At 41.0% G+C, this 25490-nt stretch overlaps 1 long non-coding RNA gene across 1 annotated transcript in view; it reads left to right on the forward strand.

Annotated features, from left to right (window-relative positions):
• The window catches only part of LOC116076240, an 80398-nt gene extending 75338 nt beyond the window's left edge, over positions 1–5060 (forward strand). Inside the window, exon 4 of the long non-coding RNA XR_004112874.1 lies at positions 3631–5060. This is a non-coding gene — a long non-coding RNA (uncharacterized LOC116076240). The remainder of the gene's footprint in view (positions 1–3630) is intronic.
• The last annotated feature ends 20430 nt before the right edge of the window (positions 5061–25490 follow it).

The following is a 25490-nucleotide window of genomic DNA, read 5'->3' on the forward strand; positions in this document are numbered from 1 at the left end:
TCTCTCTCTCCTCTCTTTCCACGCTACTGCCCCCTCTTCCCCTCTCAAACCTCTTACGCATGGAACTGTTTGGGCCTAGTGTATGGTATGTCCTGACGTGACCCCCTGTTCTAACACATCAGAGTCAGCCTGTCTCAGTCATCACTGTTTGTTTTTTTAAAGATTCATTGCTTTATTCTGTGTATGGATATTTTGCCTAAATGTCTACATGTATACCATGTGAGGTCCTTTGGTTTGCAGAGGTCTGAAGATGGTATCAGATGCTATGGAATGATTGTAGGCCACCATATGGGTACTGCTTCTCTGCAGAACTTCAGTGCTTTTAACCACTGGACCATCACCCATTCCTTTGGTTTTAAATTATGCCTTTGGGGTAATTTTCATAGGACTGATAAGCCCATTAGCAGAGGTATTCTTTATGACCAGTAAATACCTGGCAGTAAAAATGCCTGTTTTTCTTAGAAATTTATATAAATTCTATATTAACTATATATAGACATATAGTTAAAAGAATAATTACAAAGAACTCCCCACACTCCATTGAGCTCTGGCTGACCTCAAACTCAGACTCTATTTCCTGAGTGTAGGGAATAAGCCAAGAAGTAGCAGATAATCATGCCCTAGGTGAGCCCCATGTGTCCTCCCTGAATCACTTCTTCCCTGACCATGCTCTCTCCCTGCTAAGAAAATCACTACCCTAGATTGCATCATTTTCTTTCTTAATAGTCAAATCTTTATTTATATAGATTTATCTGTATATATACAGATTAAATTTTCATTACCTTTTTTTTAAAAAAAAATATTTATTTATTTTATGTGAATACACTGTAGCTGTCCTCAGACACACCAGAAGAGGCCATCAGATCCCACTACAGGTGGTTGTAAGCCACCATGCGTTTGCTGGGAATTGAACTTGGGACCTCTGGAAGAACACTCAGTGCTCTTAACCTCTGAGCCATCTCCCCAGCCCAATTTTCATTACCTTTAAATGCTTAGGACCAGATGTGGTGGTGCACACGTCTTTAAAATCCCAGCACTTGGGAGGCAGAGGCAGAGGCAGGTGGATTTCTGAGTTCAAGGTCAGTCTGGTCTACAGAGTGAGTTCAAGGACAGCCAGGGCTATACAGAGAAACCCTGTCTCAAAAAACCAAAAAGGAAAAAAGAAAAAAGAAAGAAAAGAAAGAACCCTAGGATCCAGGTTTGATTTCCTGAACCTATATGGCAGCTCACAACTATCCATTTTCAGGAGATCCAATGCCTTCTTCTGGCCTCCATGGGCACCAGACACTCATGTAGTACACAGACATAAATGTAGGCACAGCACCTATACACATAAAATAAAAATAAATCCTTAAATAAATAATTGTATATAGGCTGAGGAAGGAGGATTGTGAGTTTGAAGCCAGCTTGGACTAGTATAGCAAGAGTTTGTATATACATATGTGTTTGTACATATTCATAAATAAAGTCATAACCTACTTGTTTAGACCATCCTCCCTGTATGAGTTCCTCACTCAAAACGCTCACTTACAGCTAGAAAACACTTGAGGTCGGGGAAGTGGGTAAAGGCTGAAGCTCAGTTGTAGAATCACTGTCTACCAAGCATGAGAATACTGGCTTCTTCTCTTTGTGTTAAGAAAAAAATACTAGGGCTGCAGAGATGGCTCAGCGGGTAAGAGCACTAACTGCTTTTCTGAAGGTCCTGAGTTCGGGTCCCAGCAACCACATGGTGGCTCACAACCACCCCTAATGAGATCGGATGCCCTCTTCTGGTGCATCTGAAGACAGCTACAGTGAATTATGTCTGGGGTGGGGGGGAGCGAGCGGGGCTGGAGCTCAATTCCCAGCAGCCACAAGATGGCTCACGGCCATCTGTACAGCTACAGTGTACTCATACACATAAAATAAATAAATAAATCTTAAAAAAAGAAAAAAAAATACTAGAAAGCATTGTCCTTACACTGAGTATATACAGCTGTTTGGTTATTCCATAAACAATGCACTATGACAGCAATTCACATAGCATTCATTTTGTATTAGGTGTTAAAAGAAATCTAGCGCTGGGCATAGGAGTTGCATGTTATGCCAGCACTTGAGTGGTAAGAAATTAGGAATAAAAGTTCAAGGCCAGCCTCAAGTCCATAATAGCAAGTTCAGTTCCATCAAGGACTACATAAGATCCTATTCCAAACAAACACAACAAAAAATCTTGGTCTAGTGAGACGGCTCAGTGGGTAAAAACTCTTGTTTACAAGGCTGACCACCTGAGTTCGGTTCCCATGACACACATGATAGAAAGAGATAAACAATTCCCACACGTTGTCCTCTGATCTCCCCATATATTTATGTACACACATGCATATATATACAGGCAGATAAATAATATGTTAAAATAAAAACTATATTCTGGGCCCCATGGAACAAACCATGTTATCTTAGCATAGGTTGTATACAAATTCTGTACTACTTTGTACTGAGCCTCCTTTGATTTTGGTATCCTTAAAAGTCCTGGAGTCAATCCTCTGTAGATGCCAAGGGATTCTTTCAACAAAGGTTAGATTTTTGTAACGTAGCTAAAAATGTCTTAACCTATTTATTCTATTGTCAGTGGATATTTATTTTTGTATTTTCTTCTGTTAAAAATGTTACTGTTCTGCTGGATGTTGGTGGTGCATGCCTTTTTTAAAACTTTAATTTTTTTACTTATTTACTTCACATCCCATTTACTGTCCCCTCCTTCTGGTCACCGCCCAACTATCCTCCCCCTTCCCCTTCTCCTTTGAGTGGGTGGGGGTTCCCCCTGGAAATCTCCTCAACTGCCACTCCAAGTCTCCTCAAGGCTGGGTGCTTCTCCCCCTGAAGCTAGACAGGGCAGCCCAGCTAATAGAACAGCTAGCAACAGCTTCGGGGATAGTCCATTCCAGTTGTTTGGGACCCTCATGAAGGTCTGCTCTATATGGAGAAAATCCTGTCTCAGAGAGAGAGGGAGAGGGAGATGGGGCAAAGAATATAATATCAAATGGATAATTTTGTATATTTATGAAAGTTTAGAGCACATACCTAGAAATGTATTTGAAGTCTGTGTGGTAAGCCTGTATTCAAATTCAACTTTCTCAAAATTGTACCAGTTTTCCCTCCCACTAGGAGTGGAGAGCTGCCATGCTCCTCACCTCTAATGCTCCAGGTTGCTGGGCTTTGTCATTTTGCCCAAGCTGGAGGTTGTGAAATAGTATCTCTTTATGGTTTTAATTTGCATTTTTTCTGACTGACATGAAATTATGCAGCTTTTCATGTATTTAGGGACCATTTTTGTGTTCTCTTCAGTGACACTCCTACCCAGTCATTTTGCAGGTTTTTTATGGGCTGATATTTTCTCATTGATTCTTAGATAGTTTTTTTATGTTTCAGATGCTAGTCCTTTGTCTCAGTTGCATGAGTTGCTGATCTTCTTTTTCATCCCATAAACCTATCCACCCAAAGAGAAGTGCCGTGAGCAAGCCTGGAAAATGAAAGTCTCAAGTTCTAGACACTGTAGTGACACCCTTGGGTGTGCACAGAGCAGGTCCTGGCACTGGAGTAAGTCGCATCATAGTACTGACTGCTGCTGACCTGTGGTGCTTGCCTTTGCAGGTGGAACAGGAGGATTTTGTAATGGAAGGGCATGGCAAGACGCCACCTCCTGGAGAAGAGAGCAAACCGTGAGTCACAGTTTATTAAAAGGGTCCTATTACAGCTCCCCAGAAGCAGTTGGTTCAGGGCGCTGAGAGCAGGTTCGCTGGGCTGTGTACACTTGGGAGATCCTGCAGAGCAGGCCAGTTGCTTTGTTGATGCATTACTTCTATTTATAGATGAACGAGAGGGACAAGAAAGTTGGCTTTGTTGTTTTTCACACTTGGCTAATCAGAATTTATGTTACGTTTCAGCAAAAGCTTTACGGCTCAGGATGTTCCAAATTGAACTAATTAAGTTTGGGTGTTTTCCAAAGAAAGTATGAAATGGCGCTTCCTTTCCTTAGCCAGGTCTTCATGAAGGAGGCTCACTGCACACTCCAAGTGTGGGATTGTCTGCACACTACTTCCTGAAATTCAATTCCAGTGATAATTGAAACTTCTGATCACTATTAAAATAAAGTTTTTATCTGATGAAACAGAAGCTAAAAATACTATGACTTAGCCAACATTCTTAGTAGTTCAGGATTTATCTCTTCCCCACTTCTGAAAAAGCAGCTGGTTTTGAACTTCAATTTGGGACCTTTGGTATAGCTTTTTAGTGGCTGTAAATAGATCTTATTTTCCCTTAATCTGTCATAGAATTGAGAAAATGGTGTTTCAAAGCAGACTGGTTTTTCATATGCCCTTTTAAAGGAAAAACACTTAAGATGGACTTAAAGCACTGACATAACTCCAAGTTGTATTTAGACAGTAGTTTCCTAAATTGAATGCGATGGTGATTCATGAAATTTACCAAAATCTGTAAAGAAAACTCCTCTTCTTGGTCCTTCTCCCCCTTTTTTGCTTTCCTAGAAAATAGTTTAATTTATTTTGGTGGATCTTAAGAAAATGATGTTTCCTAAACCCTTAGGAATGAATTATGCAGACTAGACTGCTGCCAGGAGGCCAGATTCATTAAAGGGGAATGCCTTGTCTTATGTTTGTTGTGAATGGAAACCAGGAGATCTTCACAGCCCTTTAATTTGCTAAGCTAACAGTTTTAAAAATAGCTCACAGTATAATCCTAACTTTGCTCCATTCTGTCTACTGCACTTTCATTTTAGATGAGCTGATGGCATCAATTCCTCTTTAGGGAATTAGAATGCCAGACACCTATTTGGTTCCGTGAAAAGGGAAGAGAAATACTTTTCTCCATGGCTCCCACCCACTCTTCTACCCCACAAAATTGCCCTATAAAAATCACAGTTCCATTTGTCAAGGGCTTCCTGTATTCACAGTAGATACATGTCATCTTACTGGCTCAGTTTTTTTGTTTTTTGTTTTGTTTTTTTCTTTAAAGATGTACTTATTTTATGTGTGTGTGTGTTTTGTCTGCATGTATGTCTATGCACCACATGTATGCTTGATACCCACAGAGGCCAGAAGAGGGAGGGTATCAGATTCCCTGCAACCAGAGTTACACATGGTTGTGAGCTGCTCTGTGAATGCTGGGAATCAAACCTTTATCCTCTGGAAGAGCAGTTGGGACTAGTTACCACTGAGCCATCTCTCTAGCTCCAGTGTCATACTCAGTCCACTTGGAGCATATTGTCTCCATTTTAGTCAAGGATCTACCTCTGTCAGTATAACTCAAAATGGAATTTAAGATTCAGTCACAGATCTTGCTGACTGTAAGGTGCTTATAGTATTATTTGTCAGTTCTTTAGCTGTCCCTGAGCAGTGCTCTCCTGAAGGGACGGTGGTTAGCATAGTAACAGAAGTCAACGCCAAAACCTTATGAAGAATAGGAAGTTGGGGAAAAAACAGTGAAAGGGCAGGAAGACTTCTTCCTGGATACTAAGGAAAGTTCTGCTCTTTAGAGGTCTAGCATCCATTTCCTAAACAAACCTGTCTTTGTCTTCAAAGGCCTCTTTGGTAATTGTAACCTATCCTGAGCTGGCTTCAGTGGTCAGGAATCCTCGAGGGACCGATAATGCATGTGTGTGTGTTCTGCTTTTAGAGAATTTCAACCAGCATATTAAACTTGAGTATCGTGTGTGATATCTTTACCCTTCTCTAGAAGACCTCTAAGCTTTGCAGCTTTGTTGTATGGCTTGGTTCGGTGCTGACGATGGGATCAGGGGTCTTGCACTTGTTAGGTGAGCACTAAAGTATAGTCCCTACCTTTGTCTGTTTTTGTTCATTCTTTAGTGATTCATCCATTCTGGGTCTGCTCTGTTACCCTATTTTGAAATAATTAGGCAGAAATGTGTCTTCTCTCCTAGATATGTTTACCCTCTGTGAGTGTCAGGAGCAAAGTAGCTGTGTTCTTCTATTTGAGGAAAAATAAAGTTTTCATTTCTTTGTTTTATGGTTTTTTGTTGTTGTTATTATTGTTTTGTTTCCTGTGGTACTTGTGATAGGATCCAGGGTTTTGCAAATGCCAGGTAAATGCTCTGCCACTGTGGTCTGTCAAAAGCACTTGGCAAAAGCAAGTGCTTAAGGAAGGAAGGATTTATTTAGAATTGTAGTTTGAGGGAGTCCATCGCGGTGTATGGAAGGAGAGCAGGAGGCAGCTGGTAACATCATGTCACACTCAGTCAGCAGAAAGATGAGTGCCAATGCTCATGTTGTCACTCGTTGTCATTTTCATTCAGTATAAGACCTTAGCCCATGAGATAAGGCCACCTGCATTCAGTGTACCCTCAGCTAACCACCTCTGGAAACCTTCATAGATACACTACGAAGTGTGTCTCTAGGTAATATCAAATCCAGTCAACTTGATGAAGGTTGAACTTGCCAGGTAGGTACTTGGTCACAACAGTGAAGAGTAGCAACTACTACACATGGTGCAGCACAACATATGAGCAAGTTTCTGCTCATGCTGTGTTTTGAAAAGTCATCGTGCAAGGCATGGTGGTGTGCAAGGCATGGTGGTGTGCAAGGCATGGTGGTGCATGCCTTTGATCCCAGCAGAGGCAGGCGATCTCTGAATTTGAGACCAGACACTTTTCATCATGCTTTTGGAGAGCTTGTTTCAGATAAACGTTTCATTCACAAAGGGTTTTGATTTAGTTTGATACTGTTTTCTTTGACACTCATAGGAAGAGCATTTATTGTAAGTGATTTTCAAGCTAAGTGTTGGTTTTTCATGTGCTGATGGGTTTGGCCTCTTTCATTCTGTCCTTTTCCTTTTTCAGTTTCACTTTCTAACAAATCTCCATGCTGAAATTGACTCTCATCTTCAAAAGATACGTGATACAGGTCTTTAGTCTACTAAAGTCACTAAAATGATCTTTTTTTTCCTAGCAAATATTTATTTATTGAATCTATTAATTCTTCATTTGATTTTTTTTGAGAGACCAAATAAATATCTGAAAGCACAGTCTATTGAAGAGTTTTTTTGCATAATTGTGTTCACTTCAGATTGTTGTATTGCTCAGTGTTCAAAAGATGAGTGATGGCAAGGTAGAGAGTGCTTGGCTAGCATGTGCAGAGCCTTGGGTTTGATCCCCAGCACTACATAACATAAATTAAGTGCGGTAATGCATCATGCATGAGACCCAGCACTCAAAGATGGAGGCAGAAGAATCTGAGGTTCAGTGTCCTCCTCAAGTCTACATGAGTTCACTCATTTTAGGATACAAAAGAACCTGTCTCCAACAACAAAAGAGTATCAGCCATGAATGGATTAATCTTATAACAAAGAACAACTCATAAAAATATATTCATGGTCCTATCATGGAACTCAGTAGGTAAAAGCACTTGCCACACAATTCCCTTAACCTGAGTGTGACCCCTGAAACCCATAAAGAGGTGAAAGGAAGGAATGGTTATCCTCCAAATGCCACAGGAGTTGTTCGTGTGCATACCCACAGTCACTCACATATCATCTACGTTTTAGTAAATAGAACCCTACATCAGACTAAAGACCCCTAGGCTAGCCTTGGAGCACAATAGTAGAGCACTTACCTTGCTAACACAAGGTTCTCAGCTTGGCAAAGGAAAAAAAAAAAAAAAGATTCCTTTTGTTGTACTATTCCTTGCTCTGTATTTGGCCACTTTACTTAATGCTATGCAGACACCTATACAAAGGTATGTACACATACATAAAATAGTAATAAAGCTGGTCATCCCAGCAGTAAGGAGGTAGAGGCATGAAGATCTCTCTTGAAAGGCATGAGTGTGAGGTCAGCCTGATCTTTATACCAAGTTACAGGACAGCCAAGACTACATAGAGAGATCCTCTCTCAAAGAAACAAACAAACAAAAAAGGAAAAAAGAAGAAAAGAAAGGAAGAGAGAAACAAAAAAAGAAAAAATAATAAAACAAGCCTCTTTAAAGTTCTAATTTATAAATATCACAGAGTATGGTAGTAGCATTCTAATTTCCAACAGTAATCTAAAGATCTAAGTTGTATTGGGGATTCCCACGTAGTTTGGAATACTATTCTGCCTTCCAACTATGATGAAGGTAAGACCATAGAAACAGAACTCAGTTACATTTTTCTCTTCCTCCTCCTCTTCATCCTCAGTTGCATTGTTTGGTAGGGTTGAAGTCAGTAAAATTTAGAAAAGCCTTTGCTTTTGTGTCTACAGTTTCCTTTACCTGGCAAATGGCAAGCCTCCTCCTTTAGGACTGCATGGAAGGGGCTGGAGACAGCTAAGCTGGAATAGCGCCTGCCTACCATGTGCAGAGCCCCTACTTCAGTCCCCAGCTAGGGTCCTCCACCAAGCACTCAGGAGACAGAGGAAGGAGGGTCATGCTCAAGCACACAGTGTGACCAGGGCTGTGATTAAAAAAAGAAAAGAAAAAATGAGGGAGGAAAAAAATAAGAGGAAGGGAAAATGGAAACTCAGTTCAGAATTTTAAATCTCACCTCTGCTGTGAATTTTTTTCTCTTATTTTCATTATGACACCATGATTGATTGATCGATCAATCGATTGGATGAATGAATGTGCAGTGCTAGGGATTGAAAGCAGGGCCTCATTCACAATAGGCAAGTATTTAACCAATGTCGTTCCAGATGATAATAAACAGTTTTACAGCTTCCTGGACCTGGAAAATACCTGCTACATAGTAGATGTTCAAATAGTGACTGTTGAACCCAAAGCCTGCCTCTCTGTGTGGTTTTAGGTTGTGTGTGTGTGTGTGTAGATATGTTTAACTTTATTTAAATATGTGTAATTTTTTATGTTTTGTGTAACAAGAAAATGAATGTAATGTAAAATAAAATAATGAAAACAACTTTTTTCAATAAAAAATCAGATGTTATCAACACAATAATCAAGATAATTTGTCAACACCAAAACAGAGACTATAAATCATGAAACAAATAGCCACAGGCTAGGAATAAGCTCTCATGTCTATGGGTAATAAGCTTTGACAAAGATGCAAGGATAAAATGATAAGGCATTTCCAGAGATGATACTGAAAAACTGAAATATCTATGCAAAGTATGAGCTTTAACCCATACCTCACACACACATTTCTCAAAAGTAGTTAGTTTATGGGCTTAAGCCTAAACTTCAAAAATTGCAAGATATTCCAACATAAATTACAAGACAATGAGTTTGAATTGAGCAATTTTTTTGTTAGTATAATAATTTTTGTTAATTCTTTGAGGATTTCTGTGTATACTCTATTTACTGGTTTGTTTGAGGCAAGAGTCTCACTATATAGGCTCAACTGGACTGAGACTCACTCTGTCTGCCTCTACCTCCCAGTGCTGGGATTAAGGGTGTGCGCCAATCATTCATCCTTTATTCTTCCCCTAACTCCTAGATTTGTCCTACCATTTGTTTCCAACTTTATGTCCAATTTGTGCTACCCATCAATGCATGGATGTTGAACCATCTTCTGGAGCATGGTTGACCTATGAGGGACCACACTGCTAAAGAAAACGAATTCTTTCCCTTCTCCAACACCCATCAACTGCCAAAAGCTCCTTGGTTAGGGTGGGGGCTTATGAGGCCTTTCCTTCTCTATGCTAGAATGTTGAAAGACTTAACCTTGTGTAGGATACCCTAGCTGATAGAAGTTCAAGAGTATATTGATACTGTCATTTCCAGGGGCCACTGTTTTCTCTGATCCTGCCCAACCTCTGTCTCTTAAGATCTTTTTACTCCCTCTCCCAAGATTTTCTCTGAGCCAAGAGGTTGCGGGGGTGGGGGGGGGAGCTGTATCATATAGATATCCCATTTATAGCTGAAAACTCTACAGACACATATTCTTTACACTTTGATTAAGTATGTTTCCATATTAACCATTGTCTACTGCACAAATAAGCTTTGATGAGAGCTGAGAACTGCAGTACTAATCTAAGATACAGGTCTTTAAAGAGTGATTTAATACCATGTCAGTTTACAAAAAATAATAATAGTAGGTTAATCCCATACAGTCTATGGTTTCCTCACCCATGGGTTTTGGATCAATTTATAGTACCAAGTATGTGTTTCCTCTCATGGAGTGTCAGGCCGTAAATCCAACCAGAAAAGAATTGGCTACTTCTATACCATTTGTGCCACTATTGCAGCAATTGGCATATCTTGCCAAGTCTGGTCCTAATTATAGTTTGCAGGACTCGCAGGTGGGTAAGACTGTTGATGACTTTCCTTCACCAGCAGGCTGCATAGCACCTTCCAGTATTTTGAAAGCTAGCCAGCAAGAGAAGAAACTTCCCTATTAGAATCAACTTGATTTCTTCATGTCCTATGACCAAAGTGTGTGGTGTATTGAGCAATAGGATCTTACCATCAAGACCTGGTGTGCAATCAAGAGCAGTGCCAGTAGCCTGTGTTGTTTTGGGGGTCCTTAGGGCATCTCTGACCAACACCTTGAGGGGCAGATGTCTCTCTTAGCACTAGAACTTTTGTTTTCTTTTTGTTCTTTGTTTTATTTTGTTTTCGAGACAGGGTTTCTCGAAACCTTTTCAGATGGCAGCATCTGAAAAGTGGTCAAAAGAAGCAAATAGCTTTTACCCTAGAGCAGTGGTTCTCAACCTTCCTAATGCTGCAGTCCCTTAATACAGTTCCTCATGTTGTGGTGACCCCCAGCCATAAAATTATTTTAGTTGCTACTTGATAACTATAATTTTGCTACTGTTATGAATCATAGTGTATTTTTGAAGATAGAGGATTGCCAAAGGGGTTGCAACCCACAAGTTGAGAAGCCCTGATCAAGGGTGTGTTCCCAATAAGAAGGCAGGGTGAGCTGGAAACAAATCTCACTCCATATCTCAATGCAGCTGTAAGACTGCCTAGGTCCTTGGTATACTTGTGTTTGTAGACTTTGAACACTCTGCCCCATGTTATAGAAACAATAAGAGATACGTTCTATATAAATTCATGATTTATTATTGTTCTCATGTTTTAAAAGAGTTTTTACAATTTTGATTCTGAAATTCTTTGGCTAAAAGCAGCTGATTTAATTGATACTAATCTAGGACTTTTGCTGGATTCTTTTGCTGCTGTTTTGTTGCTTTTTGTTTGTTTTGTTTTGCTTGTTTGTTGTGAGGCAGGGTCTTCCCATTGCCTGTTCTGACTTTGAACTCTGTGAACCTGAAACTGGCCTTGAACCCTAATTCTCTACCTTTTGTGTCTTAGGTGCTTTCCCACAGTGAGTGCCTTAAGTTTTTTTGTTTTTGTTTTGGTTTTGGTTTTGGTTTTTTCAAGACAGGGTTTCTCTGTGTAGCCTTGGCTATCCTGGAACTCACTCTGTAGACCAGGCTGGCCTTGAACTCAGAAATCTGCCTGCCTCTGCCTTCCAAGTGCTGGGATTAAAGGCATGCGCCACCACCACCCAGTCCCTTAATTTTTCTTTAGTTCATTTTTGATACTTTGTATTTTCCCTACCATCCATTAAGTTGAATCCTCTTTCCCTTCATAATTTCTGGCAAGATTGTGTAGCTATATAGTCCCAGCTGGCATTTAGATCTTTCTATTTCTCTCTGCTGCAGGTATATGTTATAGGTAATAGTTATTGAATCCAGGATCTCATGTATGCTAGGCCCTAGCTGCTTTTTAAAATTATTATGTTACTTTTTATGTGTATCGGTGTTTTGATTCCATGTACATTTGTGTACCATGTATGGAAGCCAGGAAAGGGTGTGAGAGCATCTGAAACTGGAGTTACAAATGGTTGTGAGCTGTCCTGGAGGTGCTAGGAATCAAATCAAGGTCCTCTAGAAAAGCAGCAACTACTTTTAACCACTGAGCCATTTCTTCAGTTCCAAGCCCTGGCTTCTTGACTCTGTGGATCGTGGCCTTCTATGGGGTTGTGTAGCTGAATGGGAGGGTTGTAAAAATACTGGGCAGCAGTAAAACATTTCTGAATGCAGAGTGACTAAACATTGGTTCAAAAATGCATAATCAACGTGAAGTGTTTGCAGCCGTGCTCATCTGTGAGCATCGTAGGGCTTCACTGTAGCCTTGCTGCTGAATACACAGCACTCACTTTGCACCACACATGCTTTCACATAGTACCGTGCCAGCAGATGTTGCCTGAAACACCTTGGCTCAGACTCAAGACTATTGTATGTTCTGATGGCAGTGTTTTTCCTTTCATACCAACTGTTGAACTCTTATCGGAACATAATGGTTTAATTATGGAAACAAAGACTTAGCATCTCTTCCTATGTCATTTCTTCAGCATTAAGTATAAATTGGTATATCTCTGGATTGTATTGTTGTGTTAGAATGTTAGATTTTAAAGATTGCTGTTTAAGTCGCTGTTAATAATATATATCTTTGAATGAATTTTGGCTTGGATTAGGAGAGAATTCTAAGAGTTTCTGAAATGGCCTATATGTGTCTATGAGAAGTGGTATTCTCAATGTTGGTGTTTATAAAATCAAAATATTGACCAGCTCTGAAAATACTAGAGAGTCCCCATGTCCTGCAGTATCAAATATTCAGCCAAGATTTAATTCATGTAAAGATAATAAAGCACATGTATCTCATTAGTATGGGTATTTGTTTTTGTATTTAATAAACAGTGATGTTACAATTATACCAAAGAATTATTTTAAAATATTTTTCATGATCTATTATCAATAAATATTTTATTTGAATACCTTTTTTTGCTTCTTGTGGGTGTATTCATACATGTGCCTGTGGGCGTGACGGCTAGTGGCCCGCCTCTCCTGTTCAGACGCTTTTTTCACATGGCTAATTATGGCACGGCAAATGATTTACTCACAGAGCTCTCTTCTCAGCCCTTTTTTAAATTTTTAATTTAATTTATTTATCTATTTTGAGACAGAGTCTCATGTAACTCAGGCTGGCCTCAAACTTACTGTGTTGTTGGAGGCTGGCCTTGAACTCCTGAGTGTTGGAATTATAGGTGTTCCCCACCAGCATATGTTCTATATAATGATATATCTATAGATCTAGGTTGTATAAGGATTGTTCAGGTGGCTGGGCAGTGGTGGCGCGTGTACTTGGTGTACAGGCAGTGGTGCCTCCCAGTACTTGGATGGCAGAGGTAGTCAGATTTCTGAGTTTGAGGCCAGCCTGGTCTATAGAGTGAGTCCAGGACAGCCAGGGCTATACAGAAAAAACCCTGTCTCGGAAAAAAAAAAAAAAAAGAATTGTTCAGGTGAAGAAAGGTTATAAGAGGGAATAGTGTAAGAAGCTGTATGTAGTCTTAAATAAAACAGGAAAGAGATTTAAATATCTGTATAAGAATACTATACCTTGGAGGATAGAGATAGCAGAATAAAATTTGTGACCATCACAAATTGAAACAAGGTGACTGTATAGTCAGTCAGTCTCCACAGGTTTTCACTTATTGAGCATGCTAAGGTTTCCATAACTCAACTGGAAGGTTTTGGAAGGATAGAAATAGATTAATGTTCAGAGTTTTCAGCCTGGGAGTTTCCTGCCTCTGCCTGAATCTCAGTTGTTGTTCAGGTCTCTGCATCCATTTCAGTGCAGTGAGAAGCATTTTACACCACAGATTGACTGGACAGTGCCTCTGCTTGCTCCAAAACAGCTCCTTTCCTGTTCTTTTCTGAGTTGAAAAGTGGAGGTGCATAGTATAAAGGCATTGAAAGCCAGAAAGACAAACACTTAGCATTTCAATGGATTTTAACAGGTTCTTTTGCAAGGTAGCCTGGTCTTTGGAGTTCTTGGTTCTCTGCTAACTAACTGGCCACTCAGCCTAGTTTGTTTGGGAGAAGCCCCTTGGCCAGCTTACTATTTCTGCTTCTTTGTGTCTGTAAAGAATCCTTAAAATAGATAGAATGGATAGGGATTCCTGGAGATCGCTGGCATTCTCTCCCCTAAAGTACTTATATTTGTTTGTTACTTCTGTTTAGCCCAGCTCTTCTGAGCAGAGCTCTAGGTGATTTCATTGACTCAGTCATTCAGCTGCTGTTTGGAGTTCAGGGTAACACCTCACTGAAGATGGGGAAGATAGTGGTGTTTGCCCACAGACAGTTAACAGTTTGTAGGGAAAGGCCAACATTAAGCAATTTCTGTCATAAAATCAAACAACTCTGCAGTAATAAAATGTGTACTAGAAATGATTAGCAAGAAGTATCAGAAGCTCAAGATATTTGCTTTGGGTAGTGGCTGACTTTTTGAGACAGGGTTACATGCTATCTCTGGCTTACCTGAAGCTTGCTATATGTAGAGCAGAAATCCATCTGCTCCTACACTGGGATTAGCAGCATGCACCACCACGCCTGGCCAGTGACTAACTTGACCAGAATAAAGTGAACAGAGTCAGGAAGGCAAAGAAACCAGGGGCTGGAGAGATGGTACAGTAGTTTTGAGCACTAGCTACTTTTGCAGAGGACCTGGGTCCAATTCCCAGCACCCATAACTACAGCAGCTCACAACTGTCTGTAAACTCCAATTCCAGGGGTCCAACACCCTCACACAGACATAAATGCATACAAAACACTTATGCACATAAGAAAAACAAAAACAAAACAAAACAAACAAAAAAAAACTAAAGAAGAAAGAAAGAAACAAGGTACCTTGACTTCCCATCTCCAATAGCACACCTGCCAAAACGGAGACGGGTTGCGGGTGGGGGCTGGACTTATACTTCAAGCCCAGGGTGGGTTTTCTAGGGTAAAGGAATCAAGATGTCTCTGAGGAGGAGGGACTTGGGCCACAGGAAGCTAGGTAGGCTTTAATGGAGTTGCCTAGTCTGCAAGCGCCTTCCTCAGCAGGGAAGGGATTAAAGATGACTCAGAGCTGCCCAGCCTGGAGGAATCCAGTAGTGAAGCCCTGGCTTAGTCTTTCTTAGGGTTAGGGGAGAGGCTACAGAGTGCTGTACTCACACAATAGGCGCCAAGTTCAGGCTCTCCGGTTCGTTCCCCCTCTGCTGAGCCGTTCTGATATCGGGTGCTGCTTAACCTCCCTGAACTGACACTCTGTTTATGAGTGGGTAGAGTAACTTCCTGTCTTTTTGAGTATTTTAGAGGTAGCTAGAAATCAGCTGTGTCCTGTTTCATTTTAATCTAAAAACTAAATTCTCTTTTTGTTTAGGTAAAGCTTTGTTTAAGCCCCCTTTTAAAGAGCAGTTTGCCAGTCTGTTCTTGCCCAAACATCTAGAGAATAACCAGCAAGGGAGCCAAGATCAGATCCAGGATCCGCAAGCATCGTTAGCAACTGAGCATATTTCTATAAACCAATAAAGGTTTTTCTATTTTGTTCATCTGTTACCCTTATGGTGTTGCCACTTTCACATGCAGTATCTGTAGGCGGGAGTATAAGTAACAGCACGGCACAAATGAAAGCCGGTGGAAAGGGGCTGCTTTCACTTTAAGGCAGCTTCAACTCCAGCTCCCTCCCCTTTCCTGATTGACAAACCTACCCGAAGTCACGTGATCCGCCTCTATTTGAAGGTCACAAAAAGCTGCTTCCTTTAGAGACAGAGGGGGAGAGAGAGAGCAGGAGGGAGAGTGAGCGAGAGTTAGTTCAAGCCAAAATGGCCGACAGAGTCTCTGCTGGTTTCTGAATATTTAAAATACAAAATACAGATAGACAAAAAGAATTCATTTTTTGGACCTTTTTTCATTTCCATTTCTACCTTGTATGCCTCAATTTGCTGGATTTAAGCACTGCTGCACTTTATGAGGTTGGTAAACATTTTCAATTTTTAAAAACCAATTGATTTATATGGATCGTGTCTAACCGTTTGCACTAGTGGTGTTGCAAATCGACATTTCTCTAGCATGGAGACTGGCTTCAGACATTTCGCGAATCTGTAAATCATACTCGTGATGTACTTTTGGTTCAGCATTTTAGAAATGGAAAAGACTTGGTAAAATATTTAAAATTTGAAGTGATTTAATTGCACTTTTAGTTTATATGTAGCTTTTTATCGTTTCTATCGTGCAAATAAACGAAGCTGTGAGTAATTGAAATGTGATATTTAGAAAGAGGTTTTTTAAAAACACAAGCCTCTTCCTCCCCCCCTTAAATCTGCTGCAAAAATTTGCATAAATATAAATGGGTTTGCATTCTTTCGGCTGCTAAGGCCGACAAAGGACCAGGGAGGACTAGCCCTAGAATGGGAAAGCTTCTCTCTCTCTCTCTCTCTCTCTCTCTCTCTCTCTCTCTCTCTCTCTCTCTCTCTCTCTCTCTCTCTCTCGTCCGGCTATCCTGGAGATGTGAATTGCCTAAAGTGAGATACATTTTAAAACAGGGCCAGCGGGTTACTGAACACACCAGGTTTGGGGTTATAAATTCCCCTTCTTGAAATGCAGGCAATATGTGGCTCACCCTCTCTTCTGCGCGCGCTCCTTTGCACTGGGTCCCAGTGTGTGTTCTCAAATGTGCAGCCAGATGCGCTTTTATTTTGATCGTGGCTTCAACCAAATGGCAGGACTGTCTTGTAAACACGATCATTTTAAAGATATAAATGGCTCTTTACTCTGTTTAGAAATTGTTTCTTTACCAGTTCTTTGTGTACATTGGTCTCCATTTCACATGAAATAAAATATTTTGTTTAATGTTAGATTTTTTTAAGGCCAGTTGAGTGTGCAATGTGTGCTTTTTGGAAATATATTTGTTGTAAAGTGGTCATTTAGGACCATAAAACCGAGTGTCTGTGTGGTTGTTAGCAACCCTGAAAGTGCGGTGCCTCAAGTTAAATTCCATTACTCCTAATGCAGGATTCTAGAAGCCTGAGAGCAGGCTGGAAAGAAAGCTGAAAACTTGCTTTCTCAGGGCCACCTCCCCCTATCATTGTGAGAGTGTGATGTAATGCCTCTCGGTCTGGTGTGCTGAAAGACTGTAGTTTGTGATGTGGCGGGGAAATTACCCCCACCCCTGACAGAATCCTCTCCCTCCCCCAGCACATCCTTGGCTCTGAGAAGCCTTGGTTTCTTTCCTCCTTTCTCCTAATTTGTGTCCCCTTGATAATCTGCTACAAAGTATAGTTTAGAAAAGACATTGAAAATATGCAAACGATCATATCCCCATTAAATGAGTAGACTTGGATTAAAGCTAATTAAGCATAAATGGAATAATTTTGATCAGAAGGGAACAGTTTTGGGTTTTTTTTTTTTTTGGTTGTTGTTTTCCTTTTAATTAATCTAATTATGATATGCTAACCAGCTGGGCCTTAAAGTGTTCAAAAAATAAAATGGGGAAACTGCTGGACCAATTTGAAAAATTTGACAGTGTGGAAGAGGGTGTGTAGTGCTTTCAAAAGCTTTATTCACTGTTAAAATGGGTTGGCCTCTCGTCCTGAAAATGGCCTGTTTCTTTGGGCCAATTGTGTGTAGATGAAGGGACTTTTCACGCTAATTTAACAAAAAGACTTTCCATTTGAATACGTAAGGATAATTAGTCTTCTGTCTCAGAAGAGCCATCATTTTATTATTTTTTAAAGTAATGTTGTTGTTATATTAGTAATGGCTATAAGCAGAGAAGTGCCTGGAGTGCTGAAGGCTTCCATGTAAATTTTATGGTGACATAAATTCAGCTTTTGTGTGAGAGGAATTGGAAACATTACATTAAACAGGAAGACACACTTGACACTGAAATATCTTTACAGTTTGGCTTAGTAGAATTTACCTCAGTGACAGGAAGTCACTGTGAAGCATTGTGCTGGGTCTGAGAAAAATAAGAGCTGGTTCTTGTTGTTGTTTTCTCTAAAAATGAAAGCAGTCATTTGGAGCAGTCACTTGGTGGGTGATTCATTTTACCCCTGTTTCCTAAGTTGTGGCGTGCCATGTTCTGCCTTCTGTTTCTTTTTGTGGACTGTAAACACATGAATGGCAGGTTTATTCCTTCTTGCAGAGAGGAACCAGAGCAGGGCCCGCTCTCCTGGGCACATTAGCAGAGTGCCATCAGGGGCACCCACATGGCTTGGTAAGGACCCTTCCAGAGATAGTGTAGAACTAGATAAACAAGAGCCGCTCCCCTCAAGGGTGAGTGTGGTGCTCTGGGGAGTTTTTAAAGCTCAGTTGCCATTTCGGGTCCAAGTTTTTGTGGAGCCAATTTTTATTCTCACCAAATTGTGATAATTCAGAGCAAATGAATGAGTAGACATGCAATGTGCACGTGACTAGTACTTAACTGTGCCTTCTTTAAGGTTTCCTGCTCATAGCAGGAATTGTTGGGTTGAAAACTTTAAAGATGTGTTTGGTGGTATGAGGAGCAAACCCCAGCCATATTGGAACTCAGATATTGTGGTTTTATGATTTAAATGACATGGTGTATGCAGAGGAAGGGTCTTACTGGGGAAAGTAAACATAATCCTTAGGCCCCACCCCCATTCATGTTTTTTTCTTATGCTACTTGTGGTTTGAAGCTATAAGTCATTACTCTCAGCTCTACTCTCTCTCTCAAAGAGATGTCTCAGGCTCACCACGGAACCATCACATCATTTGATAATATTTATCAGAAGCTTTTCTGGCCTTCCATCTGGTCTGCACAAAGCAGCGGCATCTTTGATAGAAGGTGCAAGTGTAACTCTGCTGTTCAACTCTGAGTGGCCTTTTGCTTTCTGCTCTTACTGCTAAGACAGTCCTTTAAAAAAGAAACTTCTGGAAATTGAAGAAGAGACTTCTCCAACTCTGTCTTTACCAGGTGCTGAAATGTGAGAGGGCAGGGCTTACAGCACAGGCAGAAGAGTAACAGAGATGGAATGACCCTCACCCCAACAGATTACCCAGGACTGAGAAATAGAGAGAAATTTATCTTTTATAGGGGAATTTACTCTGGTTAAGTGACACAGGTGAATCTAGACTATCCTTTGTTCCTGTCTACCAGTAAGGTTATTAAACACATCATCTCAACCTGCTTGTGTGTGTCCAGCATTCTGAACGAGCATCTGGCAAATGAGATGTCTCAGGTATTTTCATGGAAAGCCCTTATCTGGAGAACTCAAATAATCGTCCCCTTTGTTAGTTTTTAGTCATCGTTTAGATATTAGACTTTAAGTGGCATTTACTATTTCAAGATGGGATCTTTGAGCATTGGTTGAGAGGTAACACCATAAGCTAATTGTTTCCCAGTATAGTATTGTTCCTGGATTTAGTCTAATCCCCCCTTGTCTCACCTCCTTCTTATGATTAGACCACAGAGTGGCTGGAGAGAATTGAAGTCATTTGGCCTAAAGAGGGATTTAACCCATGAGGGTTAAATGTTCTCTTCCTTCCTTTATGTATTTTTTTCAGCAATCATTTGTTATATCCTGATGTACATGCTAAGAGAATCTAAGAAATTCTAAGACCCACCGCCATTCACTCTGACCAGCCAGCCATTTGGTTTCTGTGGAAATACTGGTTATCTGGTGACTGTGGCGACTAATAAATAGCCTTGAGTTGTGTATAGGATAAAATTCTATAATTTCCTGTACTGGTAATTTGGGATTGAATAGTAATTTTTGTTTCTGATAGTCCTTGAGCAGTGGTTCTCAACCTTCCTAATGCTACAATCCTTTAATACAGTTCCTCATGTTGTGGTGACCCCCAACCACAAAACTAGTTTATCACTACTCCATAACTGTAATTTTGCTGCTGTTAAGAATTGTAATGTAAATATCTGTGTTTTCAGATGGTTTTAGGTGAACCTCTGTGAAAGGGTTATTTGACATCCACCCACCCACCAGAGGGGTCTTGTCCCACAGATTGACATCTACGGTTCTAGAGATTTGCATTTAAGGTTTGACGGGATAATCTTTCCCCTTTGTTTTCAATAGCCCCGCAGAATTTCTTCAAGCTTACCTTTAGAGTTATATCTGAGAACCTTATGACCTCAGTTGCCTTCCTAGTTACTCTGTAACATTCCTTGCTTTTACTTTTTTAATTCCCCTTAATCATTTCACTGAGTATAATTATATACTACTTGTGTATGGAACCCTCTACACAAAATAACCTTTTCCAGAACAGTAAGTATAGAGAAACCTGCTTACTGTTGTGTTCCCAGGGCTTGAACCAAGAGTGCAGGACACAATGGCACAGGTTTATGATTTCAGCTTCCAGAGGTAAGGCAGGAGGAGCAAAGGTTTAGAGGCAGCTGCTGTAGCATCCTCATGGAAAAAGACTCTGGCTTGGTTTTTGTTTGTTTACTTGATACTGTAATTATTTGAGTTAGACCTGAATAAAAATGGGGAGAGTAGGTTGCTGTGAAGTACAAGAAAATGCTGTGTGACAGCGGGTACCTAATCTTTTCTTTCACCTTCACAGAATCTACCTTAGTTGAGAAACCAGAAAGCCCTTTTATAAAGACAGGATCACAGTCTGAGTCCCAGGCTGGCCTGGAACTTGTGGCAGTCTTCCTGCCACAGCCTCTACAGTGCATGGATTACAGATGTGAGACACCATGGCCCAGGATAAACCAGGAAGGCTCTCACAGCCTGAGAAGGCTTCTGGTCTTTCTTGTGACCACCAGGGTCAGGAAGGCATAGCTAGGACAGAACAGGCCTTTTTAGTTTTCATAAAGCCCTCAAGGGCCCATGTTTTCATCTTATCTCCTCCTCCTCTTTCTTATCTTTTATTGATAGATTGCATTTATTTAGAGACAGGGTCTAACTATATAGCTCTTGCTGATCTGGAACTTGTTATCTAGACTAGTCTGGCCTTAAACTCAATGATCTGCCTTCCCCTTTTTAAAGATTGCTTGGGCTGGACAGTGGTGGTGCACGCCTTTGATCCCAGCTCTTGGGAGGCAGAGGCAGGCAGATTTCTGAGTTCGAGGCCAGCCTGGTCTACAGAGTGAGTTCCAGGACAGCCAGGGCTACACAGAGAAACCCTGTCTTCGAAAAACAAAACAAACAAATAAAGATTGCTTGGATTACAGGAGTCTGCCACCGTACTTGGCTAATGTAGTCTCCATACTCATTTTCTTCTAGCTCTAGTCTTATAAATGTTTTCTTGTCTCCTCTTCATGTCTTCTGTTTTGTATCAAAAGTTTCTAGGTAATTTTACATGAATTATTATTAGAGTTGACAAGACAAAGGAGAATGTGGACTACAGTATTTCCTCTCATTTTAAATATTTGAGCCCATATATAAATTACATTTAATCAAATTATTATTTTTTCCTTTTTTTACTCAAATGATGTGTTTAAAAAAAAAAGATCAGTTGTCCACTTTACAAAATGCTGTTAGGTTTATAGATATGGCTTTCACTCTTTAAGCTTTTTTTTTTAACGTAATGTTGTCTACTTGATCATTAATACAGCAAATAATTAGTGAATGCATGACAATATTGAGTATTAGCATCAGTTGCTTTCTGATTGATTTGATTGATGCCTGTTCTGGTCCACAGGGGAGGAATTCATATCTGACTCTGTAAACTTGGTCAAAAGAATGTGGTTGGGGACGTCATAGCCACTGCTGTTGCTTGCTAAATGGACATGGTATGCCTGTCAACCTGCCTTCCAGTGACTGTGCTCATGCTTATAGATGAGTGCTGCCCTCGGCTGTGGGCAGAGAACCTATTTTCTTACAGTGGTCTGTAGTGACTGCAGAGACTGGTCAAAAGTACTGAGAATAAGTGACTGTTGAATTCAGAGACATGAATGGGATCTGCATTCCCCCTCTAATGTTTAGGGAGCACTTTGGAAAAGGGGGCAAAAGGAGCCTAAGGGCCAGAGGAGGCAAGAGGGGTAGGATGGTAAGACTGAGGGCCTAAGAGCTGGAGGGAGTGAGATGGGGGTGGGACAGTATGGCTGCCTACCTGTTGAACTCACTGCGTGTATGAGCGTGCGCTTCCTCATACAAGCTGTGCTCTGAGGACATCCTGACATAGGACTGGGAGAGGCATTTTGGGGCACCAACTTTCCCTGAAGACTTATGTACACACACGTACATTTTCAGTATTTTATGTGTGTACCTGTGTGTGTGTGTGTGTGTGTGTGTGTGTGTGTGAGAGAGAGAGAGAGAGAGAGAGAGAGAGAGAGAGAGAGAGAGAGAGAGAGAGGAGAAGGAGGAGAGGAGAGAGGTGGGGGGGGGGTGTTATAGCCACTGGTGAGCTCCTGTAAGTCTCTATACTCCTGTAAATAAATGCTCCTTCACACATGCTCCTGTGATGAATCTTCATTTACTTCATTTCACTGAATCAAGTAAAATTCATTGAGTCTTATAGCAGAATACCTCATGAAAGTAGATGGAGAGATAGTTGGGGCGAGGAAGGGAATTATATCTGGAGCAAAATGAGAGGGGGTGGCGAATGTGGTCAGAGTACATCATGAACATGTATGAAACCTGTTAGTAAACATAACCATATGTTTTAATAAAAAACAAAAATATAATATAAATATTTTCTTTAGGAACTATTGCTGAATTAGAAAGAATATAAATGTGAGGAGGCTAGCCTGTTCAGGATGTTACTTGATTACTAAGGAAGATCATCCAACCCAAATGGAAGTAATCTTGTACAAAGGCTCTGCCTGCAGCAGGAACAGACAGCGGCTTATTTGGGGAGCTTCATCATATGTGGTCGTTATTGTTGGGGTGCAATTGTGCTTAAGGAGAAATGGAGAATGAAAGTTAAACCTTGGCTGGAAGCAGTGGAACACTTGGAAAAGGGTTACGCAGGAATATCACTTGTTTAGATTGGGTTTGGGGAATAGCTGAGAGGGTAGAGTATGTGACCATTGTGACCATTTGATACAGTAGTGTTCGCAGGTGGTGTGAGCCAGAATTGTCCCACAGTTGGGAGTAGATGATTCCTGGGGACATTTGGGAAGCCTTCACAGCCTCTGGGCTGGGCTCCTGTGAGGAATAGTGAGTGCCCTTCTGAGTTAGAGTCCATCTAGATGAGCGGCAGATGTGGGGTCACGCTGTGAGTCTAGTTTGGAGTTATTGGATGTTGTGACTTTCAAACAAAGACCTGCAGAAGTTAGAGACCTAGTCTGAGATAGATTTAAGAATCCTTTGTAGTTTCAAGTTTTCAAAATTCTCCTTCTTAAATTGGTTTTCCTGGTAAGGTATCCAAAGATGGCACACCCATTATATGTAGTATAAGGGGCAATGGTGGTAGGAAACATTGTTTTATAAAGAAGATAAAAGCCAGCCAGGTAGTGATGGCACACACCTTTAACCCAAGGCAGGGGCGGTGGATCTCAGAGTTTGAGGACAGCCAGGGATACACGTTGAAACCCTTTCTTAAGGGGAAAAAAATGATTAAAAACCATATAGTTCTCCAGGGCTACACAGAGAGACCCTGTCTCAAAAAACCAAAACCAAAACCAAAACATATGGTCCTTTACCACTGCAGTGGTGGTCGTAATACCAGGGTTTGTTTTGTTTTGTTTTTCAAGACAAGGTTTCTCTGTGTCTCCACATTCCTGGTGGCCAAGGGCATTTGGAGAAGAGAAACACTGGTTTGAGCTGGACTGATTGATCAAGAAATGCTCTGTGAGGACTTTGCATATAAGCAGGGCCTAAAGATTGGGCAGAATTGGGCTCAGGGAACTCTGAAGGCTGGCCATCCTAGGTTTAGGGGCAGGAGCAGGACTGTCCAAGAAAACTGACTGAAAGTTAGTGAGGTGAGGAGGAACTGGGTGCCTTCTGTGGGTAGTTGACATCGGTGCTAGGCCGTAAATGGAGATCTGTAAGCTTGGGGACAGTGTAAACAGTTGCATTTGCGAACTAGTAAAACAGCAGTAGGCTGGAGAGCACAGTGCTGAGTGGGAGGGGCTCAGAGTCCAGCAGGCCAGTTTGAGTGGAAGCAGGCAGTGGTAGCACATGCCTTTAGTCCCAGAACTCAGGAGGCAGAGCCAGGTACATCTCTGAGTTTAAGGTCAACTTGATCTGCACAGAGAAATCTTGTCTTGGAAAAACTTTTTTTTTTTTTTTTTAAAAAAAAATGAGTTGGATGAAAGGACTGTGGTGGAAAGACCTTGCTCTGAGTGAGGCTGACCTTGGACTACAAAAGGGCAGACTCCAGGTTTTCTAGGTGAGAGCTTGGAGTCCTCTATATTTCTCTTCATACATAGAGTTCTTCAGGTAGGACTGTTGGGCAGAAAACTGACCCTGTGGAGCTGCAGCCTGGAATGAGGTCAGAATGGAGCTGAGTTGGAGAGCTTCCTGTTGAAGTGATAGTGGATGCCTAGGGATGGGTGAGGTCACCCGGGACTCTAAACAATAGAAGAAAACAAGAATGGGGACAGGAAGAGAAAGAAGACCCGGGAAGAATTAAAAGAAAGATAGAGAGACAGTCACAGACACCATGGATGAGGGAAGGACTTTTCAGTTCATTGCAGGCGTGACCAGCAGTTTCAGGTGCTGGGCAGGAAAGAAGGTGTCTGGTAATGGCACTGTTCCCAGGCTGGGGTTAGAGGTGTTCCAGTAGGAACACCAGGGGAATCGTTAGCTGATGCTAGCACAGTTCAGAGGAAATAGAAAACAAACCAGGTAAGAAGGAAGTTAATTTGAATAGTGTTTTATTTAACCGGGTATGTGTAAAATATTACCAGTAATTGTGTAATTGATCTACAGCTAGAGAAGTGTCTTACTTTCCTTCATATTGAATCTGAAATCTGGTGTGTATATACTTTACAGTTAGAACACATTGCAGTTTGAACATAACATTTTCATTGGAAATCCTTGGTTTGTATTTAGGTTCCATAAAATTGACTACTTTCTCATGAAAACGTAAATTCACATACCCAAGTCTTTTCTAAGCATATGAATTTTTTCCAGTAATGCAGAGAACTGTCAGTGTTTATACTGAATTAAGTTTGAGTGGCACTAGCCACATGTTGCCATCACAGTGGATAATTTTTTGTGAAAAGGCAAATTTTTTTATCAATGTACACAAATTTCAAATTTAAAAACACTTTTAGTTAAGGTCAAAAGAATGATCTACTGGTAGAGGTACCTAAACACCCCAGTTTGTGCCCCATATGGAAGGCCTATATCTTGGAACAAACTTGGGGAAGGGTGTGAACATTCCTACCCCTTTCTCTAAGTGTCCTTTGAATCTGGTCAAGATGGTGGCTGCAGGTGAGAAATAGGCATCAAATAAGAATCCAGTGTTCTTCAAAGCTTTGAACAGTGTACCTACACACACACACACACACACACACACACACACACACACACGCCCTCTCTCCTTGACTTGTGGGAAGCCCTGCTGTGCTCTCGGAGATTCTCAAACCGAAACTACAAGTTGACAGCTAGTCTCTGCGCGCTGGGGGGTTGGAGCCCATGCAAATGACTCAAGAACCAGATACCTGTTTCTTTCGAAGCCGTGATTCTTTGATCTTTCTTCCCCTTCCTGGATTCCTTTGTATCCATACTGAGCTTTGATGTCTTATTATCACCTAAATGCCAATTGCTTACCTGTGATGCCTTTGAGTATAAATCCTCTCCCGTCATTAAATAAAGTGCACCTTGATGAGAAACGTCTCTTGGTGTGT

This window comes from Mastomys coucha, unplaced genomic scaffold (genome assembly GCF_008632895.1).
Source record: "Mastomys coucha isolate ucsf_1 unplaced genomic scaffold, UCSF_Mcou_1 pScaffold11, whole genome shotgun sequence".
NCBI lineage: Eukaryota > Metazoa > Chordata > Mammalia > Rodentia > Muridae > Mastomys > Mastomys coucha.